The sequence below is a fragment of the Lissotriton vulgaris genome, chromosome 5 (genome assembly GCF_964263255.1).
Source record: "Lissotriton vulgaris chromosome 5, aLisVul1.2, whole genome shotgun sequence".
Lineage (NCBI taxonomy): Eukaryota > Metazoa > Chordata > Amphibia > Caudata > Salamandridae > Lissotriton > Lissotriton vulgaris.
The window spans coordinates 362,265,017-362,286,464 of NC_141693.1; the positions used below are offsets into that span (position 1 = coordinate 362,265,017).

Here is a 21,448-nt window from a genome sequence, read left to right on the forward strand (position 1 = left end):
CACGTTAAGTGTCTTAACGCTGCCTTGTAAATAAGGTGATGCCATATCGCCCACACAACGTCACTAAAAGTGACATTGTGATGGCGATTGGGGCTTGTAAATATCCCCGTAAGTGTAGCATGAAAAGTGGCTTAACGCCACCTTGTAAATAAGACAAAGGGTTTATCGCCACAGGAATGTCACCAAAAGTGACATTCCTGTGGAGATAGGGGCTTGTAAATATGCCCATCAGTATCCTCCTACCTATGGGCTTCATTACAGACTCCAAAGAGCAAGGAATTGTGATCCAGGGCCAGTTAGTGCAAATAAGTAGCAAGAAAGGAGCAGCTAGTGCAGAGAAGGCCCAGTGGCATAACACAAAATAATACAATGCCACCCAGTGCTCCTTTGCAGAAGGCAGGGTATGCTCAGACGTGAGTCCCTTGCTCACTTTGCCACTGGATTCAAGCAAGCCGGGCTGAAGATGGCTGAAATGCCAGAAACCGGTCCTCGGTAGCTTGTTTCTGGTTCAGGGAAGGCATGGCTTGGCAGTTCGGGCTGGACTGTTCCCATGAGGCACAGGATCAGACTGATTTGCATATGGCCATGTCTGAACTGGGGTGGCAGAGTGGGCTAAAGAACGGTGATGGATTAAACCCAGATCAGTTAACTGGGGGTGAGTGCTTGTATTGTCAACGCTCCGTCCATCATTTCCTTTCGTTTTTCTTTGTTTGCCATAAGTTGGCAGGGTATGCTCATACGTGAGTCCCTTGCTCACTTTGCCACTGGATTCAAGCAAGCCGGGCTGAAGAAGGCTGAAATGCCAGAAACCGGTCCTCGGTAGCTTGTTTCCGGTCCAGGGAAGGCATGGCTTGGCAGTTCGGGCTTGACTGTTCCCATGAGGCACAGGGTCAGACTCATTTGCATATGGCCATGTCTGAACTGGGGTGGCAGAGTGGGCTAAAGAACGGTGATGGATTAAACCCAGATCAGTTGACTGGGGGTGAGTGCTTGTATTGTCAACGCTCCGTCCATCATTTCCTTTGGTTTTGCTTGTAATTATGCCCATTCGTATCCTCATACCTATGAGCTTCATTACAGACTCCATAGAGCAAGGAATTGTGATCCGGGGCCAGTTAGTGCAAATAAGTAGTGAGAAAGGAGCAGCTAGTGCAGAGAAGGCCCAGTGGCATAACACAAAATAATACAATGCCACCCAGTGTTCCTTTGCAGAATGTCTCACAGATATTCATTGGCCTTGAGCTGAATAGGGGCCCAAGGTGGGGGGGGGGGGTGGTTCTCGAAGAGTGAGTCCTCCGGCGCTGCAGGGGCTTCTGTTACACCCCTGCAGAGGCCCCATCTGTATCTTTGAGGCTCTCTAAACTCGGTTGTTTTGCCCCACTTTCATCTCCCTGCTTCTTGCGTCTCGCAGTCGATATATAGAAAAATATCCAGATTAAAAGAAAGGAGGTGGATAACACCTGTGTATCTAGGACTCAGAGTGCGGCTAATAATAGGGCCTTGGGAGAGGTGGTGACAGGGAATACATCACACCTCGTGCCCTGCTTCGCTGGCACTCCATCTCGGTGCTGGCGCGCGGCAGACACGCACAGTCACTGATTGCTCCGCGAAATCCCTGCCAGCAGAATGACGTAAATAGAGCCGATTCACCAAAACCCCAGGTGTCGCTTTAATGACATCACGCACTGCTGCACGAAATCAGAGAGTCGACCTCTTTGCTGCTCTTAACTTTTAACTGCTTTTTAGTTGTCGCTGGGGCGGTAAGGGATGGGCAATAAGTGCACATTACAGAGCTCTTCAGTCAGTAAAGTGAACAACTTCCTCAAGAGCATTATGGACACTGTCTTCAATCCTGAACTTTCCACCTAAAAATCACTGATTTCAGGTGAGTTAGTCTTATTAGGTCTAAGGAAGCGAAATAAGACTACAACTACCAGAATGCATTAGGCTAGCATACAAAAGTCCAGAAATGGATACTGTGTCCCTAATGGCCTAAAGGGAGACCGCCTCCCTCCTCTTCAGGCCTCATTATGATTCTAATGGAGGCGTATCCTCATAGGGATACTACTCCACCACACTAGAAGTTATCAGGTGCTCCTGTACCCAGATTACCAGGGATAGAGAGACCAAGTCCAGTTTTAATGAGGGCCCACCACCCTCGGCAACCCCCCACCCCCACGGACCTTGCCAGGAACCTCACCATCATACTCGACTCCTCCCTCACCATGACCCGCTAGATAAACGCTGTTTCCTCCACCTGCTTCAACACCCTCCGCATCCTTCGCAAGACCTTCAAATGGATCCCCCCGAATCCAGAAAGAACATCAACCACGCACTCATAACAAGCAGACTGGACTACAGAAACACCCTCTATGCTGGAATCAACAAATCCCTGCTACGCAAACTCCAGACCATCCGGAACACCGCATCCAGGCTCGTCCTCGGCATCCCACGACAGGAGCACATCTCCCAACACCAGCAAGACCTCCACTGGCTCCCCATCGAGAAGAGAGTAACCTTCAAGGTACTCACCCACGCCTGCAAATCTCTCCACAACACCGGACCCAAATACCTCAACGAAAGAGTCTCCTTCCACATACCCAAAAGAAACCTCTGCTCCACCGACCTCGCACTAGCTGAAACCCTGGGCTTCTGCAGAACCAGAAAGGGTGGAAGAGCCTTCTCCTACATCACGGCTAAGGCCTGGAACGAGCTCTCTGTCAACATCAGACGCTCCCCTACTCTGCACGCCTTCAGGAAGAGCCGCAAGACCTGGCTTTTCAGCTGACTCAGAGCTGCACCCCACCCCCGCCAGCGACTTGAGACCCTCACAGGTGAGTAGCACACTTCACAGTTCTCTGATTGATTGATTGATTGATTGAGTGCTATTTTACACCCTGTAAAACCACTGGTACCAGGCGCTGAGGAAGTGAGCAGTGCCTCAGCCTGGTTTGCAGCTGGCCTACTGCCACAATGCAGGGGGGTCATGCAACACTTCTCCCAGCAAGGCCATGCCTTGCCCTGTCCACCTAGACCTTCCAGGTATAGGTGTGGGAATTGAGGGTGCAGGGGAGGAGTTACTGCAGCACCACCCAAAATAACCATGCTGGAATTCAAAAAGGCAAATGAGCAGTAAAGATGCCTTTAAATTTTGCTTTTATCTTGTCATGTTTGCTGTGCTTCAAAGGCATGTCAAATGTCTGGGTATGTCTTCTGACAAATTGCTGCTTATATTTTTTACTATAGTGTTTTAACATGAGTGCTTACTTTTTTTTATCTGGCTGTTAAGTGAGAGGATGTTGTAAAGTGAAGTATGTGCCAATTTTGCTGGTGCACAGGGAGTGTGAAAGGAATGACTGTAGGGTGTCATTTTTTTATTAACACAAACCAACATTAATATACCTTTAAATGAACTGTACAACTATTTCAGAATATTTATGCAGTTAGGAAAGCCACTAACATTAATATACCTTTAAATGAACTGTACAACTATTTCAGAATATATATGAAGTTAGGAAAGCACAAATGAAGCACTTTTTTAAATGTAATTCTGAGGTTTGATGGAATCAAAGATTTCAATAGGATCAAAACAAAATCAATGCACTTGGTGATGGTCAAATGAAATGTTTACTGAAATCCAATTTCCAAACATTTTCGTCTGTGCCCTATATAACTGCGCTGTCTGTAAATGATAGTGCAAATTATAGTGTGTTACCACATCATGCTTTAGTAATATATTTACAACACAGTGCTCCAAAATGCACCACCAGCTATGTACTACACCCTCAGAGAACAAAAACACTAGCACACATCACATAAAGTCACTTTTATCCTTCTGCAGTCAGCTCTTTTCTCCAATTCGTATTCTCGCAGAGACACTCCTTTTCAATCCAAGAGAGTCGCGTTGTGTAGAAAATGCAGTTTTTATTTCTTAAAACAAAGTGCTTCACAGCCGACTTGCGTTTCGCCCTTTGCGGGCTTCCTCAAGGCTAATTCACAAAGTATTCAGTACTTTAGTAGTTAAAGTAAAGGCTTGCCACTTTTTGTGATTCTTGGTACAAGAATCACCAAGATTATAATCCAATCTGTCCGAGCACGTAAAATGTTAGTGGTAATCTTCATTTTTTATAGTCGTGGAGCCATGATAAGTTCCATCACGAACATTATGAGCTTCATCTCATCTCCGTATCCAGCTTCAATCACAGTGTTCTCGCAGAACACTGTGATTGAAGCCGGATACGGAGATGAGATGAAGCTCATATTGTTAGTGATGGAACTTATCATGGCTATAAAAAAACGAAGATTACCACTAACATTTTACTACACAACGCGACTCTCTTGGATTGAAAAGGAGTGTCTCTGCTAGAATACGAATTGGAGAAAAGTGCGGACTGCAGAAGGATAAAAGTGACTTTATGTGATGTGCGCTAGTGTTTTTGTTCTCTGTTGATGTGACATTCTGCAACGCTCTCGGTGGGCAGATAGTCCTTTTCAAATGCTTTTGGTGGATAAGCATTTAACACCAAGGCTGCACTCAATACTCAACATTTGAATTTCACATATAGATGAATTCTTTTTATAAGAAGGGGACATGTTTTGATGTGCAGATCTGAAATAGCAAATCCACCTTCTTGTGATTTTTGTATGTACTACACCCTCACCACTCTCCTGCTGAGTACATTTGCTACACTAGTTCTTTGTGTCTCTTTTGGATGTTTCACAAACCCTATGACTTCAGTGATCTAATATTCACGGCAGGACTCCCACTCTGAAAATTGTCCCAACACCACTGCCTCCAAGTCCCCACCTGTGTCCCCCCCAGCCAACATTTACGACCCGCACTGAGCAGGTGTCCCCAGAATGTGGAAAAATATGTCCCCATTCCCCATTCCAGAGACAAATGGCTGGATTCAGAGAAGCGATACAAGTAATTTTTGTTACTTCTGCATCCTGTATCTTCACTTCATAAATCTGTCATTTCCTTAATAAGTCCACTGATGGTGCTCATGGTCCCCAGCCGCGGTCTGTGCAGGTAACAGCGGTGGGGCGGTGGGCCACGTGGGAGGGATTTCGAGGGACGATGCAGAGGGAAAATTAATTAGTTATTTAATTTTCCCTCGGCATAGCCCATCGAAATACCCCCCCCCCCCCCACATGGCCCCACTGCATTTAATACCACATGCGCCACCAACAAGGCTATATATGAACACACACCAGTACTTATCTCAAATACATCCGCTTTCTGGTAGAAGTAGAACCTTCAGAAGGGAAGTTCTGTTGAAGCTGGAAATCCCCAGTTCAGAAAGCCTTCAACCCTGAAACAGTTATGCTTTGGAAAAGCGTTTAAGATCAGGAATACTAAATGACATATTAATATCCGCTTTTTAAAAAGTTCTTAAAAAAACACAATCCTAAAAGACCTTTCATAACATATATTCACCCATACCTAACCGTCAAAAGCCCGTACCATAAGGATATAAGTACCCTTACAAAGGATTCCACAACTCTTTTTATGACCTAATCTTTTCATGTTCACTTTTATTTGATGCCATTCTCTTTAAAAGTCTGTACCACCCTGAGCTGAGGGTCTTGCGGTACTAGAACAAGAACTCAAATAAATGATTACATAAACAAGCGGGGTGTAGCAGCTATAACTGATTGATCTCCATGATAATATGTGTCAGGACTGCAAACATGAAGGGAGGGAAAGCCATCTTCTTCCCATGTTACTCTCTGATTTACCCCAGAAGATCCTCAAAAGTCTGAGAGGTGGTAGTGGGTGGTTGGGCATTAAGCTTATAACACTTGTCTAGTTAAGAAGGTTTCCAGATGACTCGAGGAACCTGATTTTAAGTTTTAAGGATATATAATGGACTTGCAATATGGTGAATGGTTAGCTGTCATGTCTGTGACAAAGTAACCCGGTCTGCCAAACTGTAAATCAGGCCCAAGGTTACCAACGCTGTAGGGAACTTTTTTGGGGTTTGGTTTTAGCAACTTCATGTATTCTGAATTTGTTGTCCTGGTTCAATCTAGTTGAACTAGCTCACCTGAAGTGATGATTTGTAAAAGGAAAGCCCAGGCATGAAGCACTGTATCCTGAGTGACATCAAGTCATAAGGTAACAATACTGGTTGACCAGCGGGAGCAAAGTTTTCAAGACTCCACTGAGCTGAGTAAGAACTGCATAAACATCACAAGGCACATGGTAGACATGCATAAGATGTGGAAAAGTATGTCTAATCGCACCCAGGCAGTCTATACTCACCCTTTTACCTCTGTTAGCCGTACCCTGAAATGGGGTGTCCCTCAAGGCTCGGCTTTGAGCCCACTATTGTTCAATGTTTATTTTTCTCCTCTGGCTGAACTCATTGCAAGGTCGGGCATCATAGCTACTTCCTATGCAGATGATATTCAGCTGCTTTTCTCCTATGAGAGTGCCACGCAAACTACTTTTGATCCTTTGAAGGATTGTCTGCGGGACATTTCAAAATGGATGGACCAGAACTGCCTCCGGATGAATGCGGCGAAAACGGAGGTTCTCTTTTTCCATCAACCCTCCCCTCTTGATTCAACTCTCTGGTGGCCACAGGAACTCAGCCTTCCCCCTGTCCCTAAGGACTCTGTAAAAAATCTAGGGGTCAAGTGGGACTCTAATCTTTCTTTTAGCAACCAAATACACACCGTTTCAGCCGCTTGTTTTTCCAAGATCAGGATGATTAGGAAATTCATCACCTATCTCCCTAGTGATACCAGGAAAACCATAGTCCAGGCATTGATTACATCTCACCTGGACTATGCGAACGACCTGTATTTAGGGTTGCCCGCGGGCCTCCTACATCGGCTCCAGACAGTCCAGAATGCGGCTGTTCGGCTGGTCTGCGGGGTTTCCCTACGCACCCATATTTTGCCACATCGCAGAGCATTACATTGGCTTCCAATCCATCAAAGAGCTGCATTCAAAGCCATGACCTTAGCCCATCGAGCAACTAGGGGTAGGGGATCGGCCTACCTCTCTGTTAGTATTCGTCCTTATTGTAACTCTCGGAACCTCCGTTCCAACTCCCAACATCTGCTTTCCATACCAAGATTCAGGAAAGCACGTTCTGGAGGTAAAACCTTCCAGGTCTGTGCCACAACTCTCTGGAACAAACTCCCGATCGCAATTAGGATGATCCAGGAAGAATTACCCTTTCGTAAGGCACTAAAAACTTTTCTCTTTTGTTAATTCCCCCAGGACTATCACTCTGCTTTCACTCAGAAGCGCCGGGACACCCCGTTGGGGTAGCTGCGCGCTATATAAATTACACAAATAATAATAATGTCTACATTGGTCCAACCACCACTGAGACTCTCCCTCAAGTAGAATGGAGTCAAAGTAAGAAGATTGGGAGCGTAGGATAAAATGGAGAGCGAATCAAACCAATTCTATAGCTTCTTACTTTTCAGAACCAAAACATCATGGTTCATGAGAGTTTTGTAAGGTTTTGGCACATGGAAATCAGTCAAGGTGGACTTGGATGTTTGTTTTAGACCCTGCTTGTTGGGATTAAGGCGCAAGAGGTGCTGTAGGCACTTAGTAAATATAGCACTAGTGCACAGCATCAATTCAGTGTCTTCGCCAGTGGGTTTCTTGTATCTTTTTATCTACATGCATTTTGGATGCACTTACAAGCAAACTGGGAGTCCTAAGGAAAGAGGGCTTCTTAGCTATCTTGCAGGTGAGTGCATGGATATCTTAAGGGTTTGCGGGGCCCAGCCGAAGATCATTTGGCGCCCGCTGCTCACAATTTTAAATTTGGAATGCATTTTAGCTCATTTACACCTATTCAACTATGGTGGGATAACTGGCAACCCTCTTCCTAAGACAACCTCCATCTAGGCCCAACCCTGCAACCACCAGTTTCCCTGACTGGCCAGTATCGGAGAAACAGAAAGACTGAACACGCCTTTGCATGTGGTGCAGTGGATTTGTGTCCCATGTTTTGGGCCTGTGCTTGCAGAGGGTGTAGTTTTGTTTGTTGCAAACCAGTCCCTGCAGTGACAGGAACAGGGATTCTGAGTCAGCAGGGACTATGCTGTGATTGCACTGGCCCAGCAGTGGTACCCCAAGGATGATGCAGTGAAGAAGGGCACATATAATACTGCTCTGCACTGCACATTGGCATGTGGCCTACCCTCATGGCCTACCCCATGGCCCTACCTCAGCGCAAGTGGATGCTCCAACTGGACTGAGCCATCAAAGCAGAAAGACTAGTAGTCTCATCAAGACTTCTATCCACAATGTGTGGTGTGGTTTCTAGCATCACCATGCAGAGAAATGATGCTGATGGGTGCTTTTGCTTTACTGCCCTGCCTCTGCTACGCGGGACTGGTAATCGGAATTCAGTGGCACTAGCCAGTGGTCACACCAATCCGGCAGTAGCTCCACAAGAATGATTCACTTACAGGGGTGCACAGTAAGTCGAACATACTGCATAAAGGCAAAGGCCTGTGCAGTTGGGCTGGACCGATACACTTTAAAATGTTAAATGCTTGCTAAATCTAACTAGAATTGAATATTTTATTTAACACTTACTATCTATCAGGTAAGGACCAGAATGGCTGGCCAGCCTGGCCTGGTAAAAAAGAAAAGGAAGTAAACAAACTGGGTCTTTATAAACTCATACAGTCTAGGATTGTCCCAAAAGCCTAAGGAGGGACCCCTTGAAAGGTGGGGCACTGGGCCAGAGGCCACTCTGCCCATTCCTTAAAATGTCTCTGGGTGAGTGGTAAATCACACAAAGCAAACAGATCCAAAGGATTTCCTGGCTTTTTCTCTCAAAGAAAAGTGATAGTTTTCATGCAACCTGGAGGCAGGGAGTTCCACAGTTTTGTTTTACATTGTGTCAAAGCCAAGCAAGTGTGTTCTCCAGAGGACTGCTCCATAATAGCCATATCAAATTAGCAGCCGATGTGTGAACTCACAACCTCCTCAGTCTTGAATCTATTGGATTGTGCAGCCAACATTGGATTTGGGACCTGGCTCAACCACCGATAGACTGTAAGTGGTTGTCCCTTAACGGTGACCCTCCGTTAAGGGTCACCGGACCTCTTTTCTCCAGAATAAAATTTGATGGTCCGAATCCAAGCCAGATAGTTAAGTGGGACACAGAAACATTTATTTCACCCTCCACTGCAGTCACACCCAAATGCATTCTTTCATTCAAATCCTGCTTCGATCACAGCAGGTGCACTCCAAATTTCAATTCTGAGCTTCATTATCCCAGGGGGTGCAAAACAATGATAATATAGTTTATTTCATGTTTATTATACTTTTTTGAAACATGCTACATTCCACCTAATAGCAAGCTCTATTTTTACTGTGTGCCGCTTTTAAAGTATTGTTAAAGTATTACTCCTTTGTAAAATATCAACTCTGGGAGAACACTTCTTACTGATTGTGAGTGTGATGCAGGTTTCCCAGAACTCCAAAGCAGGAGCATTAGTAGCGCAGCTCCCAACCATTTGACCATTGTGATGATGGTCCTCTGACATTTAAAAGTTAGTCCAAGTTGAATTTCCCCTTGAAATAAAAATATATAGAATTTCAGATGGGTAACAGTAAATTATAGGAATGTTTTTCACCAAGAGGTTCTGAGTGACTCAAATAGACAACCAGAGCAAAGAATGTGTTGTCTATGATGTCACTTAGAACCCTGAGATAAAAAACATCCCCATGATTCACTTTTTACCCATCTATAATTGTATGCTATGCATGGCTTCCAAAATCACTTGCCACAGCCTTCAACTTCTGCGAAGAGGCAATGGATAGTGGGAAAGCTGTACATAACATGCCCTCTCCTCCCAGAAGCAAATGTGGAAAATAAATATCTTATCTGTTATCCTTAATCAAAATCCACTACCTTACCTGCCTTCCTTCCCCCTCCTCCAGCTGTGCTTTCTGCTTTCAGTCATAGCAGACAAACAGAGCTACCCTGACAGACTCTCAAGGAGCCCTGTCACCTGGCTTGGAAGGCCTTTATGACCTCACAACAGATGATAACCACTATTGTTATCAACTTTTGTGATGTCATAGCAAGGAGTTATGGCTTTCAGAAACTAAATTAAACAATAGAGGCTCTCTATGAGAGCCATACATAACATAGAGGTTACTGCTGGCCTACCTTTGAGGGTAGGCCACTCCAAGAGAAGGTCATTTCACTTAAGAGACACTCAACTCACTGAGCTATTTTTCTTGACAATTACCTATACACAAGCCTGTTATTTTAAATAGATTTATAGTAAACATTTAAAAGAGGATTAACCTGTTGGTACATTATTTGAATCTATTTAAAACTCGTTATTTTTTGTTCATCAAGACTGGAAAGGGCAGGTTTACCAGTATGTTACACCTGCTTTGCCTTAGAGGGAGAGAGCTGGAGAGCGCCGTATATTCCCAAGAGCTGGCAAACCCTCTGTCAGCCTGACACCATCCACAGACCTTTGCACTATAGTGCAAGGGTGTGTGCATGAGTCTAGTATCGAGTTTGCACTGAAAGGATACCTTTCCAGTAGAAAATAATAAGCTAAGTGTCCTGCACACAATGACATTTTGAAAAGTTTGGAGAAAAAAAATCTCCTACTTCCTGTCTGCCTCAAAGAGGCATAATACTTAGTGCAAATTCCTGACTACTAATGTTAGTAGATAGGGCTTAGCTTCAAAAGCCATTGGTGGAAGCACCAGAACATCCATAAATCACCGATGGGATGCCTCCTACACATAAAATGAGACAAAGTAGTCTCTTTCAGGCAAACATACAATGCAAAAAACCTTATGTGCTGGAATGGCTGACAGATAAATGCCAAATCAACTATCTGCATCGGCTTGCAGCACTTTCGCAGATTTTTCACCAATGCAACTGTTTGGTAAATCTATCCCGAATTTTTAACTTTTTTCCACATAACTTGAGATGCAGGGGCTCTTTACTCCTAATAAAGTAGGTAGCAGCTAAAATTACAATTCAAATACCATGTAAACCAATTTATAGAAAAAAACGTTTGAATCTGTGCACACACATTTAACACCTTGCCTTGTGAGTAGTTAGTAACATCACTGTTGCGGTGCTCGAAGGTAAATTTAATGGATGTCTGAGAAAGGCTCTTTCACGACAAGCTAGCTCTGAAACATCAGAAAATTCCCTGATCTTTGTTCCGTTCAGAGCAGTGTTCAAGGCCTGTAGCCTATACACCTCATTAGTGGGAGAAACAAGGTGCTCAGCTTTCTACCTTGGAAGGCACAAGATTTTTACAGCACACTGTGTTAGGAGGTGATTAATTTAAGTCTCCAGGTAGAGGTTTCACATGTTAAATCTGGATCATCTTCCTTCCTAGCGCTAATAATTTGCATCCCTAAAGACAAATATAGTTTTTATTTGATACATTTCTATAACAATGATTTCACTAATGCCATTTGCACACGTTATATTAGTTTGTTTAATGTTTTATCCGACCTACAAACTAAGGCTGAAAATAGTCACTTGCAACCCCACTTTTTTCTTTTCAGTCGAGTAGAAGGACATGTGATCTTAGAAGGCACTGTTTTCATTAGAAGCAATTTAAAAAGTTGTGCCACACAGTTGTGTGGCAAAACCAATTGTTGTGGCTCTAACTTTTTAAAATGTTCTGATTCCAGGATGGAGTTTACAAAGTCATCCGTCCAAGGTAGAAAAGTGCTTAATTCCACCTCATCCCATTTTATTCTCTTCTGATTTGTCAAAACAATTATATTGTTATTGTTTTCAGCTTGCAAAGGTGCAGTCAGGAAGACAGCTTTCCTCAATGAAAGAATTTAAGAATTGTGGGCACTCTCTCCGACAATCAGATAGGAATCGTCCTCTGAATGCTCTTAGGCCATAGATGAGTGTGAGTGAGGCTAGATGATGTCTCAAAGTTTGTCCTCTTCTGAACAGTTTTGCTTCATAGTAATTTCTGTGTTCATACAAGGTATTAAGGGCCATATGTATTAAGCCTTTTTCCCGTTTGCAAATGGACAGATTCTCAGAACTTGCCCGTTTGCGAATTGGAAAAAGCATTTTGGGGTGTATAATTCCAAAAGGCCATTGCAAAATAGAGATTTGCAAAATCTGTGATTCTCTATTTTGCAAATGAAATTAAGGAATTTCAAATTGTGATTCCTTAAATGCAATTCTAGAAGCACCAGTAATGTGCTATTTGGCCTTAAGGAATTGCAAATTACCACCAACTCTAAATTGTTGTTAATTTGCGATTTTCTTTAAAAAACAATTTTTTTTAGATTTTTTAAAAGTGCCATATGTCGCAAATACATGCCCTCAGGGTATGTATGTGCGCAAAATGTGCACACATGCATATTTAAGGAGTGCAACAAGGTGTCCTTTTGACACCCTTGCAACCTTGAAATTGCATTCTCAATTTGCGATTCTCTAATTGGTAATTGCAAATTAAGAATGTCTTCCCATTCATCCCTTTGGGCCTCCTAGCCCAAAGGAATGAATAGGAAAGTATTCCTTAATTGTTAATCTCAATTTGAGATTCGCAAATTTGGAATATGTAGGATTCACAGAATTTTTGGGAAATCCTACATACATTGCATTTTGCGATTCTCTAATTGCGATTCGCCAAAAATCATAATTTGAGAATCGCAAAACTCTTTTTTGATACATATGGCCCAATATCCCCAGCAACAAGTGTTGTGGAATTTGTCTTGTTATTTTTTCTGTCTACCAACCAAAAGGATCCTATCGCCAAGACAATCATGAGTCGAGGAGACAAGCCTTTTATCATCGCCTCTGTCATAGACGTTCAATATGATTTATTTCTTCCCTAACTTGAAGGTCAATAGCAATTGTTGTAAGTCCTGGTGGTTACAATTTAGTTCTCTGGCCTTGCAATTAAGAAGAAAATTTACCTGTATTATTATCTCGATCAATGGGCTTCCTCTCAATTGCCTAAAAGCTGATACATTCTAAAATCTATATTTGGCATTTTATATGCTGTCTAATGCCCATGTTTTCTGGAAAATTTGTATTTCATGTTTTTCAACAAATCTGCCACTCATAATTATCAAGCATTTGCACCAGTTTAGTGAAATTCCCGCTTAATATGTTGAGAGACAGCAAATCACATGGGCCCTTTCTGTTGGTATTCTGTCCGCCAATTTGCCCAAAGGGGAATAATCTGGACTAAACTTGTATACGCTTTGCTTCCCCATTTTTGACTTAACCAACAATCCAACAAATGATATATCGGTTGAGACAATATCTTTAAGGCCTTCACGATGTGATAGCAGGCATAAAATATTTTGTCTGTGTAGGATGTTATATGCTCCCTCGGATAGATAGGAGGAAGGCCAAATCTGAATTTGTCAATGGTGACTCCAGTATCCCATGGCCAAGTTTGTTTTGCATTTTTGTATCACCTTCTGGCTTGGCTGTGGAAAAGGGATTAGCATTCTCATTTAAGGTTGAGACCAGACCGTTGGAATGTATATTGTCTGAATTTTGATGACTGCTAACTGGACTACCTTTAATAATAGGGACACGTTGATCTTGGGCCCTCACACTAGGGCCATTCTTCCATTCCGATATTTGAATTTATGGTTTCACACTACACTTTCGAGTGCCTTTCAGACATGAGGGGCCTGATGATTTCTAGGCTTTGCTGTTAGCTGGTGGATAGCAGCTCCTCTTGCTTCATGCAAGTGGTGGTTGATGACCTTCTGTGCAGATCTAACTCCAGATCCAGTGTTTTTGTTGCCCCCTTCTGAAAGATGGAATACATTAGCTACTCTTTTAGACATTTTTGAATGGCCATCCTACAGCAATTATTTTTTTTCTGTTGCAACTGAGCGACCCATTTCAGTTTCCTCATCTTTTTTTAATTACATTCAGCTGAAAAAGAGTCACCATTTTTGGTAGTGCCTCATCCTGGGGATTCACTAGGGGTGGGCAGGACTCGTTGAGTTTCACTCCACGGAATTACAGAAAAACTCCAACATGCGGATAATGTGCAACTCACCCTGCTCACAGTATAAGTGAGTGCCCGGAAGTGGAAGCAGCGCTGATCAACACCATGCGTTGTGCAAGAGCCCATGGCCATTCAAATTGATTTTACTGACACTCAAGTAGAAAATCCACTCAGGCAGCAGCAAATCTGACCATGACCGCTTGCGAGCTCCCGCGTTAGAAAATGTCACTAAAGGATGCCAAATCTTGCTTGCCCGCGTGCATTTTCTGGAGGCTTATGGGAGAAAATTCCACAACGCTGTGATTGGCGGAATTTGGCCAGAACTCAGCATTAGAGAGTAAAGTGAAGTGGCCAAAATACTGCCAATGCCACCGGCGGAACGGAACATTCCACCCAGCCCAAGTATTAACCTTGATGTTCAAGCCATCTTCTACCTATTGTGTTTTTTCTGGTGCATGTTTACTTGTTTGTTCCTGGGGGCCGTATGCTCCAGAGGTGGAAGGTAGTGGTTGTTGTTGTTGGTTTCTACCCATATTGCTCTCTGAGTGGCTACAGGTTTTAGTGTTGATGTTACCAGCTACAGTAGTCTCTGGGGGGCAGAATTACAAGGACTGGCTCATCCATGCATATTAGCAGGGATGCACCAGTAGAGATGCCACACGTTGAAATATCCTAGCGCCACCACAGATGCGTTGCATTTACAATGCGGCGCTCTGTGGCGCAAGGATAGTCAGATGCGTGTTGCATCTTTTGTCGTAAGGTCAGCGCATTGCTGGAGTCGTGTCGAAAGCACGACGCAACTCCAGCAATGCTCAGGGGCACCCTATACCTATTGTACTGCGCCATTCCTTACGCCTGCTACCAGCAGGAGTAAAGTTTTGAAGCAGCAGTGATGATTTGCGACGGAACGCCCACTGTGCATACATTATACCTGACGCAGGTATAATGTAGCACAGGGCTTTACAACGTGATGCATCTCACTAGATGAGTCACATTGTAAATATGTTGCGCAGTGGCGCATTGTTTACGCCGCAGCTGCGACACAAAAGTGATGCAACAGCAGCGTAAAAGTATCGCAAGGGGCTTGTAAACCTGCCCCAGGGTGCCTAACAGCTATATCTATGTCTTTAAGTAGCATATCACAAGTGGTTTCTTCTCTTCCCCCTATTCTGAAGAGGTAAACAAATGATTTGTGGCTGCAAGGGGACAGAATGTTGCCTCATCACGAGGTGTACCTCTGCCCCATGCCTGGTTGTGCATCCATTTCAGTCTTATTGGCTCCCCCAAGGCTTTTTATAAGTTTGACTGGAAAAAGCCAGATTTCTTTGATATTATCAACCCTAGAATATTAAATATAGGGTTTTAATATTTCCCAAACAATTGCTGCTGGTTTTCAGCCCTTCTCTGTGAGAATATTGCACTTTCCAGCAGGCCAGTTATCCCTAGCTGTGCGTCGGTCTTTTCCGCTTGGGCAATAAGCGACATCGCTGTTGAATCGAGAGTTTTTGCTATGGTGCCCTTTGCCTCAGGCGCAAAAAATGACAGAGGAGCCTTTTCTGTTCCCCGAGTCTTCATGTTTCTGCTTTCAGATGTGGCTTCTTTGGCCTCAGCTTCCGTCTGTGATGGAGTTAATCTTTAGTGAATTTATACTTGAGGGTGTGTCGAGGTATTTACGCCTGCATTATTGCACATATTGCACAATTCTGCTTGGGTAAAGGCCCTCATAGTTGTGTTAGGGCTTTTATTTAATTTGTTTCTATTTGGTTTCTCCAGAATTATTTTTTTATGGAGAAACGCCTTTCCCTGCAACCCCCCACAGCCCCACCAAATTTGGGGGTGTTTCTAGCCCATTCTCACCGTGAAAAATGTTTAACAGTGCCCTTGGCAGTAGTAAATATGTGGAAATGCTTTAGACAATGGCTTGCTAATACCAACATTCCTACCCAGGAACACCCACACAGGGCCCTTGCACAGACTTTACTCATATGTAATATTACACCATGGCGGATTAGAGTTGCGCATGAGTTGATGTATTTACAAGTGCAAGGGCAGCTCTTGCATCTGTAAATCAATTCATCTGACCTTGTAAATTGGACTCGCATGTGCAGATGGCTTTAATGCCCATAACAGATAAAGCAAGATTTGTATATAGAATAATAGAAGAACTAGTAGACCTGGCATTTCCCTTGTTTCTTTCATCCTCATATACAGTATGTAATGTGCCTAAGCTGCCGAAAAGGAAAGTGCTTGCAGGAGTTAGACGATAGGTCCCTCCGGCCTTCCAAGTAGCATCCTCCTGAGGGCTGGCTGGATGTCGCCCTCGTCTCTTTGGTCTTGTATGAGCAGCAGCGTGACATTTTTATGCAATAAAAGAAAATGACCTAGAGGAACCCTACATTCACGGCGAGCCCTTCAGCGATCCCAGAACTTTACCAAAACCAGACTAGCAAATTCCAGGGACCTATTTTTGACTTCTTTTGCACAACCACACTTTTCACCCCTTTTCCGATAAAATAGTAAGATACATTACAGGATTTTTCTAGTGGGCTGGACTGCAACCTCAACACCCTTAATAGAGACTCTACGGATACTCTAATAAAGGTAGCTGGTCTGAGTCTTTGAGACATCATTCCATCTGCTGTTCACTAGCAGCCATCTATGGAACTTCTTTCCTAAGTCTATGATAGCTAATTTTTCATGACGCATTTCATTATTTCGGATCCCACTTGGAAAGTTATTGTTGTTATTGCCAGTAGGAATCAGAAAAGGGGGTGGTGATGGACAGAGTATCTGAATTAAACAGAACACTCATACCCAGTCAAGAGATCAGGGCTTGATCCATCACCGTGTTTTAGCTCACTGCACCATCCCAGCTCAGAACCTGGGTACATGCAAATTAGTCTGTCCCTGGCCCAGTGCATCATGGGAACAGGGCAGACCAAACTACCAAGCCAATTCTTTTACTGGAAAGGAAACAAGCTTCCGGGGACCGGTTTCTGGCATTACAGCCGTCTTCGGCCCGGCTTGCTTGAATCCTGATGGTGCAATGAGCAAGGGACTCACATCTGAGCATACCCTTCCACGCTTATAGTGGACAAAACGATTCAGAAAAGGGGGTGGTGATGGACAGAATATCTGAATTAAACAGAACACTCATACCCAGTCAAGAGATCATGGCTTGATCCATCACCGTTTTTTAGCTCACTGCACCATCCCAGCTCAGAACCTGGCTACATGCAAATTAGTCTGTCCCTGGCCCAGTGCATTCAGATACTCTGTCCATCACCACCCCCCTTTTCTGAATCGTTTTGTCCACCATAAGCGTGGAAGGGTATGCTCAGACATGAGTCCCTTGCTCACAGTAGAGAAATATCATATACATGTATACAAGAAGCCTCTATAACACCTTTCCCAGAAACCTTAATCTAAAGTCCTTGCACTGCCCCTTCAGTAGATAATAAAATAGAAGCCAGTATGTCTGGCCTCAGCAGGCTATTTCGATGGCTTTTTTTTTTTTATTGCAACCATATGCGACAAAAGTGATAAAAAGGAGAAAAAATGCCACCACCTAAATGTGACAGCTATAGCCTTTCAATAGAAATTTTGAATGAAAAAAAAAAACCATTGCACGTAATTATAATACATACCAGTTTGGCCGATTCCTACCAGATAGGGGTACATGGAATAGGTACCGAAATCATTGTTAGTTTTAATGTATGTAGTAACAATTAGAGAGAAAGGGAAACACAGGGACACTCTCAGTCCCCCAGGTCAATCTATGTTAAACAACAAAAGAGTGTCAAGCGAAATATATGTATAAGCACAGGGTCAGAGAAGGAATCAATCTGAATAGTTCACACTGGAAATCATTAGGGATTTTTTAGAAGCCCTCACTCACCTTGAGTGAGAGCTTCTAAAAAATCCCTAATGATTTCCAGTGTGAATTATTCAGGTTGATTCCTTCTCTGACCCTGTGCTTATACATTTATTTCGCGTGACACTCTTTAGTTGTTTAACATAGTTTTAATGTATGTCACAGGAAAATATCATTCTTATTAGCACAAAAATGTCATGTTGGCTATGAATTTCTGTAACCTGAAAACGTTGTTTAAGCAGATAAGAATGACTCGAAAAATGAAAACAAGGATAAAGAATTGGGATTAAAAAATATTGGCAGAGTAAAGTATTGATGCATCAGCCCTGGCATTGAAGTGTACTTCTTTTTAGGCAGATATGCACGTGAGCATGCAACATGCTGGCGCTCACAATGCAAGACAGGCAATGATAAAAGTGGGCTGACCCATTCTCTGTGCTCTGTGCTGTGGAAGTGCTAGCAAAGCGTGACGCCAATTGAACAGACCAATGGTTCAAGAGGGACGGGGGAGGACTACAAAGCATCATTTGAATGTAGTTTTTTTTAATCTACAACTAGCTGTACCCGGCTACGCGTTGCTGTGGCTCAGTCTGGTTAAATGGAAGAGAAAGAAAAGAGTAAGCACACGTTTCTAATATGTTTAATTTCACAATGCTTGTGGGTATACAATATGTTTTTGTCCATCCTAATATGTGTAGACTATTGTCTATATGCATCCCTTGTATTTGTTGCGCAGCAACCAAATCGATAGGGTCTGTTCGGGTTGCAAAGTGAACCAACTCCTCCCCCCTCCCTCTACCTACTTCCCGGTCTGCCATCCTGACACCAACTGTCAATCCTAATATATGTAGACTATTGTCTATATGCGTCCCTTGCATTTGTTGCCCATCAACCAAAATCGATAGGGTCTGTTCGGCCTTTCGATTAAAAACATGCACGTATTGGACACACGCGTATTCAAATCCAACTTTGGGTATATATAAACACGCGCTAATGTTGCAAAGTGAACCAACTCCTCCCCCCTCCCTCCACCCACTTCCCGGTCTGCCATCAGACACCAACTGTACATCCTAATATATGTAGACTATTGTCTCTATACGTCCTTTCTTAATGTTGCCAAGTGAATCAACTCCTCCCCCCTCCCTCCACCCACTTCCCGGTCTGCCATCCTGACACCACCTGTCCATCCTAATATATGTAGACTATTGTCTCTATGCACCTATTGTAATTGTTGCGCAGCAACCCAGTCAATAGGGTCTATTTGTCCTTTAGATTAAAATCACGCGCGTATTTGACATGCACGTTTTCGAATCCAAAGTTGTGTACATACAAACACGCGCTTATTCGAATTCAACGTTGTGTCAAAATTTCAAATCAATCGGTGAAAAACGTTCGTAGATTTAAGATTTTTATCAAACGCACATTGACATTTTTATCTGTCTGTTTGTGCTTTCGATTAAAAACACGCGTATTCGACACACGCCTATTCAAATCCAATGTTGTGTATATAAAAACACTTGCGTATTCTAATGCAACGTTGTGTCAAAATTTCAAAGCAATCGGTGAAGAACTTTCGGAGATTTGAGACTTTGAACAAACAAATAGTTACATTTCTAATTATATAGAATATTTATTTATTTGGATTAACTGATGCTATCAAGATGGTAAAGGTGCCTCTAGGCACGCCTAAAGAATGCAGAGCCACAGAAATGCTCCCACTTGTTAGAAAAACTGACAGCTTATATAATATCTCTCTCTTTTATCAGTCAATAAATTCTCTGCTCATCCATCTATGTATTTCCTCAGCAGACCCTTCTCTTCTCCAAGTTTTATAGATTACATAGCTCGGTTGTCAAAATGTAGCACTTTAGTAAAATACTGTGTTAGCTGGTGAACATTTATATATGTAATGGCCAGTTTTTGTTATACCAAATGAGACGGAGGGGAGTACACAGTTAACATCCGCACGCTCGACTCAATATTACACCTAGGTGGAGATGGGGCAATAGTACCACACACATGCCAGGCACAAACATCATCTCCCCCGGAGTTGTTAGAAAGCACCATTTCACCTGGGAAAATCTGGGTAATGTCTTTTCAGACCACCATCGAGGTCTCAAAGGCCACACTCCTCCCCTCCAAATCCGAATTTTACCTTAAGGGCACCTTCAAATCAATACACCCATACACAGCTAGAGGTCTACCAACTGATTGAGGAAGGCATTACGCCCATCTCATCGTCATGGGCAAAACTGGCACAAGACCTCACTAGCATACTTTAATGCACTGTTGTGTAACACTGTATGAAGTTTTGCTTTGTTATGCTGTATGTCATGGTCTGTAATATGTCAAGTTAATAGTAGTAATAATAATAGTATTTCTAGTATTAGCGTAATAATGCTAACAATAAAAATAACAATCACAATAATAATGATAATCATTTTTTATTAATATCATCATCATCACTATCATTATCTGTATTATTATTAGTATCATTATTATTTTTACTATTATTGTTGGTGGTATTATTGTTATTACTATTATCAAACAAAATGTCTAATATTATTTATTAAATAATGCTACTTACATAATAATAATATCTTAAAATAATTTTTACTTTTATGTACAAACATTGTACTAATATGATTGATTAATTAATGTTATTTATATGATAATAATAACAATAATGAATCTCATTGCTGTAGGTTCTAGGAGCTGTGAACAACAGGCATTACTATTAGCCAATTTAGTGTTACAAACCATGTAAATAGGGACATATTTAACGTATTTGTTGTGTTCTATGTTATGATTCCTGATATGTAATGGTGTGTGTTATATTGGGTGAAAGTCCCACTGAGCTGTCACGTGCTGTGCGTTGGACTAGAGGTGCTTAGGTTGTCGGGACTGGTCAAGCACTTTGCAAAGTTTGGGATTCGGTGTGCTCTTTAATGTTGGATTAGCGAAGAGATATTTTCTTGAATGTATGGTTGAGGAGTGGTAGTGAGCATTGTAGGCTTCATGAAGAGCCTGGAGACTGGTCAACCCTGGTTCAGATCTGATGCATTTAAACAAGCACTGAGTTGGTGTGGACTGTCCGATTTGTTTGGGTGATGGATATGCTGTTTCGAGGTATTTTGCGATTAGTTGAGGAATTTATTTGGTAGGGTGACAAGTAGGGCTTTGCTATAGTTGATCTTTGCTTGGAACTGGGTGGATCGGTGTGATTTAGTTAGGAATGGCTACAGACATATTAAGGGCTTTCTTCTGGAACGCCAAATCCTCCATCTGATCCCAGAGTTCAAAAGCATTGCCCAAGCCACTCTCGTCTCTAGGTACATATCTGCAACAGGGGCGTAACACAGGTCCACGCAGCCCTTGCAGTGCGGGGTGCCCTAGGCCCCCGGGGGCCCCCTCAGCACAGCACTCAGGATGCAGAGCTCCTGTTTGAGCCCAAAGGGAGCCCCTCCACGTGCCTTGCAGGGAGGACCCCTCGAGTTTCGTTACCCCAGTGATCTGCAAATGCCTTCTTTGCATTCAACCACAATCAGTCCTATCCCAATCAAATTTGGGAGCCGATTTATATCTCAG

At 43.0% G+C, this 21,448-nt stretch overlaps 1 protein-coding gene across 1 annotated transcript in view; it reads left to right on the forward strand.

The window, feature by feature from the left end:
• Nucleotides 1-21,448, forward strand: part of FAM131C (family with sequence similarity 131 member C) — a 340,988-nt gene that overhangs the window by 67,243 nt on the left and 252,297 nt on the right. The gene's annotated exons all lie outside the window — the stretch shown is intronic.